Raw genomic sequence first — 9,437 nt, forward strand, 5'->3', positions numbered from 1 at the left:
TAGGTCCCTCTGGATCCTTCAACTTTGCCTCAGTCACAGTCATAGGGGAAGGGAGTAAGGGGAAAATGGGAGGGAGGGAGGAATGGGAGGATACAAGTGAGGGGATAACCATTGAGATGTAATATGAATAAATTAATAAAATTAAATTAAAAAATAAAATGTAGTAATTCAACACATTTTGCTTAATTTTTAGAATATTAAATATTAAACAATAAGAAAAGTCCTTTATGGCAGCAAGACAGATATAACAGGTTCAAAGTATATCTGAAGAGAAAATAAAAACACATCTTAAGATGCTGCAAGTTTAGCTTTAAGATGGTTCCCATTAGTACTGGCAAGATGGTTCATTGGGTTAAATCATTTATTGCCAAGCATAATGACTTGAGTTTAATCTCCAGGTTCCCCTCCATTAGAAAAGAACTGACTCCCACAAGTTGTTCTCTGACCTACTATTAGAGATAGCTAAAGGAAATTATTGAAAGAGAAATTCCTGATAAGTGGGATATATGGCAAAAGAAAAAACAATGCTCATATAGATGATAAATAGCTTTATATGCTGTGGGTATGCTTTGGGAAGACATAACAAAATGGAATAATGTTAGAGTTATAAAAGGATCCATGATATTATGCTTTCTTGAATAAATAAAAATTTTAGTTGCTCATTGCTTTTTACTTATTTATTTAATTAATTTACTCAGGTTACATCTCAATTGTTATTCCCTCACTTTTATCCTCTCATTCTTCCCTCCCTCCCTCTTTCACCCTATTCCTGTTCTTAGGTCTGTGACAGAAAGGGACCTCCTTCCCTACCATATGGTCACAGCCTATCATGTCTCATCCAGGTAGCCTGCTTATTCCCTCTCTGAGTGCCACCAGGCCTCCCCACCAAAGGGAAGTGGTCTAATATGGGGCACCAGAGCTCACGTCAGAGTCAGTCCCCGCTCTCCACACAACTGTGGAGAATGCCCTGTCCATTGGCTAGATCTAAATAGGGTTCAATGGTTACTGCATGTATTATGCTTGGTTGGTGCAGTAGTTTGAGCAGAGCCCCCTGGGTCCATGTCCGCCCGTCATGATATTCCTCTTGTGGATTTCTAGGACCCTCTGGATCCTTCTATTTCCTCATTCTCTTATATTTCCCTCACCTAGAGTCTCAATAGGAAGTCCCTCATCTATCCCGATCTGATAAGGGAAGACTTTCATTAGATATCGCTTTTGGGCTAGAGTCCAATTATAAGTGAGTATACACCATGTAAGTCTTTCTGGGTCCGGGTTAACTCACTCAGGATGATCATTTCTAATTCCATCCATTTGCTCATAAATTTCAGGATTTCCTTGTTTTCTTGAAATGCAATGATTAAAAAAGTTTTCATTCAGTGTAATTAAATAAATAAAATAGATGAAATTTACAGATTTTCTCCATATTTTAATCAACTGAATATAGATTCTCAGCATGTTATAATCCATGGTCAAATGACAATTAATGCACATGGAATAAGATAGAGGAAATTTAGATGGGTTTTATTAAAAATGGATGATATATCACTAGTCCATATTGGGAAAATATTTAGATAAATAATATATTTTTAATATATTTTTATATTTAAAAAATAACACTCAGAAATCTACAATAAAAATTTGCTTGGCAAAGTTTAGAAATTAAAACTAAAGATTTAAATAAGGTTCACAAAAATAATTGCAAATACAGATGACTTGAGTATGGATTTATATGTTCTAATTGTCTTTATGATTACATGATAACTACATTATCAATCAAAAAATCAAAATGTAATGTTCATATTTTCAAATATTTTAAAATGTATTAAATGCTATAAAAAGTTTGACACTTGAAAATTCATAAGAACTAAATTAAAATGTGGTTAAAACCTCCTTATAAAAGATTTTGGTGTATATTTTAGATCTTTAAAATATTCTCCTAGAATCATTTGAAAAGCAAATAACTATTTAATTATGATGAATAACAAAAAATTAATGCATGTTCTGCTGGGAAAATGTGACAGTGAATTATTTTATAATCATTAAAAGCCTCTCAGCCTTCAAATACTAAGTTAAAGATTCAGAAATGCTGACACTATTCTGTTCTGTAAGAAATATTCTTATGAAGCAAAGACTTACATACCAATCTCTTCAGTTTATTTAACAATCAAATAATATGTCACTTAATTAAGGAGCATATATGCTATTGCACCCTCAAGAAAACCAAACATAAACTATACTAGAACAATATTTTTATAAAATAATCAGACCCATGTTGGTCTTTAATCCCTGACAAAGTTAACTGTCAGGAAAAACTAATTTGTTGTAACTAATAATTTACTTTTATTTATAGGTAAGATAAACTATAAAATGGGTCAAAGACTTTACTTTTTATGATTAGTTTCATTTTTACGACTGACTGTAAGAAAACATTACAAATATAGTGTGGTGGTTTTAATTAGAGTGGCCCCACAGGCTGAAATAATTGAGTGGGTGTTTGCAGTTGGTGGAACTCTTTGGGAAGGATTAGGAAGTGTAGCCTAGGTGGGGAAAGTGTGTCAGCTGAGGTTGGATTTGAGGTTTAAGAAACCCATGCCATCCCCAGTAAAAATCTTTGTCCATGATGTCCATAGATTCACCCTAAAACTATAAGCCAGCTCCCAAGTAAATGCTTTCTTTTTAAGTTGCCCTGGCTAAAGCAATAGAAAAGTAACTGAGCTACCACTCCTCTTTTTCAATTTTCCATTCAGCAAAGCCATCCACTCTCTACTTTTGTGCCAATACTCTTTAGCTTCATGCATGGATAAGTTGTGATTGAATAGGTTCAGACATGGAGGATAGGTGATGCGATGTGTTCATGTTGCTGATATTTGCAGTTCATGTGATGTGTTTTAGTATTTTTAGTCAAGTGATTTTTAGACAAAATGAATTTTAAAGTGACCAGGCCAGTTATCAATACAACATTCTACAACTTACTTTATTTCTTTTTGTAATATGAATGGTGGGTGTGGGTTATTATTATTTTTAAAGTAATTTGTTAGTATGTATATTTTAATACTCATTATTTTAGGAGGTAAGGAAAGCATAAATGCCTCACTACTAGCAAGACCAATTTTGCTCATGTGTTAAATTAATGACAATTAGATATTTCTATTGTAATTATGAATTTCTTCTTTACAATTAGCAGTTAATAGAAGAAAAATAATTAGTTTACTCAGCAACACAAAATTTAATTGCATGGGACTGAAAATTGAGTGTGCATTTGTAAGGATGAATGTCTAAATGCTCTCATCAACCTTTAAAAGAACAGAAGGAAATAAATTTTAAGTTTATTTTTCCATAACTTTATACATAAACACATCTACATTACTTCTGTTCCTCCCTCACATAGAGACTCCCTTATGTCTCCCTTTTCCTACAAAACTAATGATCTCCACTATCATTAGATACTTACACACACACACACACACACACACACACACACACACACACACACACATGCACACACAGACAGACACAGTACACACACAGAGACAGATACAGACACACACAGAGAGACAGACACACACACACAGACAGACACATACACACACACACAGACACACACACACAATACACATACACACAGACACAGACATACACAAGCAGACACAGACACACACACACACAGATAGATACAGACACACACACACAGACACACACACACACAGACACACACACACACACAGACACACACACACAGACACACACACACACACACACACACAGACACACAGACACACAGACACACACACACAGAGCCTGTTGGGTATATTTCACATTTCTCATATGTACATGTTCAGAATAATAACCATTTGTGCCAGAGTACACTGAAAGTGCCTAATCTCATCCAATACCTGCTTACATACGTAAATCATTCTGCTTTTACTACTGGATAGCTTAACAAATCATAAAATATTGTATAATTGAACAATTGTCTACATCAATACAGTCACAAATTTTATGAATTTGACTATTACTAAACAGTACATGGTATTAATTTTTAAGTTAAAATTTCATAATTACACTATACAATATACAAAAAAACTGATAAAGCAAGGAAGAAAAATAAATACGTTTAAAAAGAGTATGCAGTATGTAAAAAAAAAAGTATCCAATTTAAGGAGAAATGAAGACATTCAGTCAGAAGCACCAAGAAACAAGGCGAAGGGGCTGAGGCATCCCAACACAGGGAGATTAGTTGTAAGTGATAAACTATCACCAAATGTTTAATAACCAGAACATTCAATGGCCAGAGAATATGACAGCAACAGGTGTAAACATTTTGATCACTCTTTAAATGATTAGATCTGAGAAATAAAGGGAATGAGTTTGATTTACACGTATGTATTTAGGCATATTTGTGTCTCACTGACCTTGATGGCTACTGAGAACCATAGATAAGTAAATGAATTGGAACTGAGATGGAACATTTAGTTGGGAGATGAAGCCCAAGGACGTGGAGCATTCTTGAAGCCATCAGTTATGAGTAATTAGCCTCACATGACGGTGCGAGTGAAACTTGGGCTGTCTCAAAGGAGACTCTCAGGGTCTGTGGCGCAGCTATTGAGACGCCTCATGGTGAACGAGTATAGGCACTGAAGTTAAAGGCTCGGCCTTGCGTTCCATCCTCACCCCTCACTGCTGTACTCTCGTAACAAAAGCACCTAATTTGTATGTATTGTAGCTCCGAAGATTCAATTGAAATACTCAGAGTAACAGCTCTGCTGTGTTTCAGTGTACACATAAGATATCTGCAAAGTCTGAGATAATCGTTTATCTCAAATATATATTAGTATTTCAACGGGTACATAAACATAAATCTTAATAAGGTTCTACAATTTATTGTTGAATATATGTATATATACACACACACACATGTATAGTATATCCATACCACACACTTCTGTTTTTTGAGGTAGCTCCTAGGGAAAACTTTGTTTTTTTTTTTTTTTTTTTACAGATTATACAGAGTTGGGATGAATCTATAACAGTTGCGTGCTTATAGCACAGATTAAAAACCAACATTTTACCTTTATAAGTTATTTAGAATTTTTTCATACTTGATTCAAAAACTGAGTAATTCCTTTGGTAATAGACTTAATGAATCAGAGGACTCTTGTGTGCTAATATGTCATTAACAGTAAATTTTGGAGAGTTTACTCCGTTATCTGTGAATTTAGGTGATTAATATATATGGCAAAATGACATTACTTTTATCCTTTTAATTACATGGATGCTTAGGTTTTAATTTAAATGCACAGAAGCTATAAGACCATCAGAAAAGAATATAGTAAATATACCAACAATATAAAAATGGTATTTTAAAATAATAGGACCTTACTTTGCTCTAAGTTGAAGGAAAGGATATATTATTGTGTCTCACGGATACCTTCCATTCCTTAATTCATGTTAAACAAATCCTGAATTATACAAGCCTTTCCAGGGATGCTGTCTTTGTATAAGAAAAGGAGACCTTTCCTATGACTTAATATTTTCATTAGTAATTTCCCAAATGCAAGCTTTAGTTCATACTTGCATTCTACAGCCTTAAAAGTAACTTTGCATTGTACAAACTGATCAAATAAAGTGAGGGATGTGGTGAAATACTGCTGGTTCTCATTTCAGAGAAGGGATGTAATACATCTAATGATATTTGATAGTCTTTCCATACTTACTGTATAAACTGCGTCTGTATAAAATTTGAGAAAATTGTATCTAAACTTAACAGACACATTGAGGTTATATTAACCACGATTTTGGTGTGATACATGGTCACATTAACTGTATATCATGTTTTAGACTGTTGTGTAATAGAAGGGTTTCTATGTTACCAATCAATACAATTTCCACTAGTTGATTATCATGTTTGAGTGGCTATTTTGAGTAGCTTTTTTCATTTAATCCTAACGAATACAAGTCAAAGGCTAGTCAAGTATTTGTTTTGTGAAGAAAATAATTTATGCTTGAAAAACTAAATAAATATGTCTTAGTTTCAAATTTAAAGTTGGTTCGGTTACTACAAATTGAAGATAAAATAAAAAGTTATGAATACCATTCTGTAGTACCATTTCTTAGATGCTTGTCTTTTATTTATAAGATTTCTGATCATGGAAATGGTGTCCGAGGAACATAGTAACATATAGTTAGGCATCTATGCAATTTACATCTCAGGACCCAATGGGCATGTGCAGCATACACAACTTTGGTCACAAAGTTATGAACGACAAGTTTCAAAAAAAATTCCATAGTGACAATGTGCTGTCCCCTCTGCCAGGGACTTTATTCAAACAGCTTATTGTCACTGTCTTCTTTCAGTCATAATTTATTGCATCAGCACTCAGGTAAATTGTCTGTTTTCCCTTCTCTTCTCATCACTGTCTGCTGCCTTAGCAATCTATCAGTGTATGTCATCTTCTTAGCAAAAGTCATATTCTGGAGTCAGATCTTAGTTTAAACAAGCACAGCTTTCTGAACACACACTACATTATAACTTTTAATTAACATACTCTGAGTTGGATATTGTGCTGACATCCTTGCTTACAGACTCCTCTTCATGATCCTGTAAGCCTGCTTTACCTTATAAACTACAACACAGAAGATGAAGGAAACCGTTAACATTCCACAATCTTTAGCATATATATATGTATGCACGTGTGTGTTATATTTATAGATACATGCATGGTTGTATTGATGTATTGCTAAAAGTACACACTGACCTCCTGCCCCCTCTCTCTCCCACTTCTGATCCCCATCCTTCCTTCCTTCCACACTTTCCCTGCTATTCTGTTCCATCTCTTCAAGCACTTCCACTGTCTATTCTATTTCAAACATCCTCCCTTGTGCCTTCCCTTTTCCTTAGTTTCTTTGGGTCTGTGCATTGTAGTAAGGTTACCCTGTACTCGATGGCTAATATGCACTTATGAATGAGAACATACCATGTGTGTCTTTCTGGCTATGGATTACCTCACTCAAGATGATCTGACTTGCAGAGAGAAAAGAAGCAATGGATGGGCGCATCTCTGAGACAAGCTGGAGGTCCATGACAGGGTATCCTCCCGAGAGGATATGAGGGTGATTCTAGATGAGACACACTAATAGTGGGTGCCTTGAAGGCCAAAGAGGTCACCCTCTAACTAGACAGGACTCCTAGAAGGGGGAGAAGGACACCAAACTACCGACAAAAACTTCAACCCAAAATATACCCTGCCTATGAGATGTGCAGGGGTAAAGATAGAGCAGAGATGGGGAAAATATTCAACCAATACCTGGCCCAACCTGAGATCTACTCCATAGGAGAGAGCCAACCCCTGACACTATTCAAGACACTCCGCTGTGCTTGCAGATGGGAGCCTAGCATAGCTGTCCTCTGAGAGGCTCCAGCCAGCAACTGACCAAATGTGATGCTGAAACCCACAGCCAAATATTGGCCAGAGCACAAGGGAGCCTTGTGGAAAAATGGGGGCAGGCGGAGGAGGACAGAGTGACCTGGAGGGAATAGAAGCTCCACAAGAAGATGAACAAAGCCAAATAACCTAGGTGCAGGGGGTCTGATGGAGACTGAAGCACCAACAAAGGGGCATGTGTAGACTGGACCGAGGCCCCCTACACATATGTACTCAATGGGCAGGTTGGTCCTCTTGTGTGTCCCCTAGTAAGGGGAGTGGGAGCTGTCTCCGTCATGCAGTCTAATGGATGCTTTTTTGATTACTTGATGACAATGATGCCTTGCCAGGCCACTGTGGGACAGGATGTTCTCGGTCCTGAAGTGACTTGTGGTGCTGGAGTGCATTAGTAGGAGGGAGGCTCCTCTTGTCTGAGAGGTAGAGGAGAAGAGATAGGAGGAAGAGGGAGTGAGGGTGAGAGAGAAAGAGCCGGGATGGGGGCGCATTTGAGATGTAAAGTGAATAGCTAAATGAATGAATTTTTTAAAAAAAAGTAGAAACTGATAAGGATGGGATAGACTGGTGGCTTTATGTTTTCCTCCACATGAACACCATCTCTCAAGAACTTCTCCACACTAAACTCTGCTGCCCTTTGGTGAAGATAAAAAAAAAGCAAGCAGCAACTGGACAGGAGAATGGTATACGAACACGGCACTGAAACAGATTTCTAGGAGCAAGTGCTTCAGAGGACTGCAGAAAGTTTTCAAACATTAGTGTTGGAAAGAAATGCAAAGTGAGACTGGCTGTCCACCTACTACCCCACACGCTGAGTGGAATGTTCCCTGCACTCTGCTGGCAGTGCGAATTAATTTGCACAGAACAAAATCTCATATCAAAGTTTGTCTATCATCAAGCTGCCTCCGAACATGGCTTTGTCTTCATTGCTCTGGGGTCCAGCCTCTGTAGCTACAATATTAAAGGGGAAAAAAATGATAGCTGGGACTTCTGCACTGGTGCTGGGTTTTATATGAATGTCACTGAAGATCCCTGGAAAACTAATTACAGAAGGTACTCCTATGTCACAGAGCATCTTCCCTACCTTAGACATGCCAATTTTTCCAGTGTACCCACAATGAGATCTATTTTTTGTCACTCCATGGGAAGAAAGGACCCCTGATTTAGAGGAGGGATACAGGGGAGAGTGAGGGAGTGTGGGACTAGGAGGAGAGAAGGAAGGGGGCCTAGGATTGGGATGTAAAGTGAATGAATAAATTAATTAATTTAGAAAACCCTGGAAAACACAAACTTATGTCAGCATTTGCCCCAATTTGCAACCGAGTGCTCTGTCTTTGGGATAAGAAAAACACTTAATGAATATTTGGTACCATATCAAAGTAAATGAAGTGATCTGTCTTGTGAACCCCTATTCCCAGATGTATGGTAGATCTAGGAAAGGATGAGGAGGTTCTTTCAAATGATTGGTTACTCCCTGATAACATCACAGATGCTTCTGCTTTTTAATGCTACTAGAGGGTTATGATAATACTTCTTCTTCACTGCAACCTTCATTACTGACCACATCAGCCAACATGTAAAATAGCTGGATGTACACAAAACTTCAGATGAGAGAATAGCAACAGGATTACAAAAGTTCAAATAAGCAGAACTTCTAAGGGGAAAAAATCATGAAACACTGGATTTCCTTTCAAAAGAGTGTTCTTCTGCAGTTTAATCAATTTTCTAATATATATATAAAACAGCCTTTAAAAAAACCCAGTATATTCATTATAGAATCTTTGTAAAATTTATAAAATAAACTTAAATGGAGTAACTATAATGGGGGAGACAGTGCTCCAACTTATGAAATCAAGTAAAACCTTAAGTGCCAGGAATGAGCTACATCTTGTTGAATCATTGGCTAAAGAGGCACCATAGATTTTCCCCAAAGATCAAAGGAACTTGACTAAGCTATTAGTTACTCTCAACAATCTGATTCTAAGGCCCTGTCACTAAAGA

At 36.7% G+C, this 9,437-nt stretch overlaps 1 pseudogene across 1 annotated transcript; it reads left to right on the plus strand.

Moving 5' to 3' along the window:
- The first annotated feature begins 7,915 nt into the window (after positions 1 to 7,915).
- Positions 7,916 to 8,792, plus strand: LOC311596309 (S-formylglutathione hydrolase-like; annotated as a pseudogene). Its single transcript has 3 exons — positions 7,916 to 7,934; positions 8,083 to 8,584; positions 8,707 to 8,792. The product of its transcript is annotated as an S-formylglutathione hydrolase-like (transcript).
- The last annotated feature ends 645 nt before the right edge of the window (positions 8,793 to 9,437 follow it).

The sequence above is a fragment of the Acomys minous genome, assembly GCF_964271855.1.
Source record: "Acomys minous genome assembly, chromosome: 4".
NCBI lineage: Eukaryota > Metazoa > Chordata > Mammalia > Rodentia > Muridae > Acomys > Acomys minous.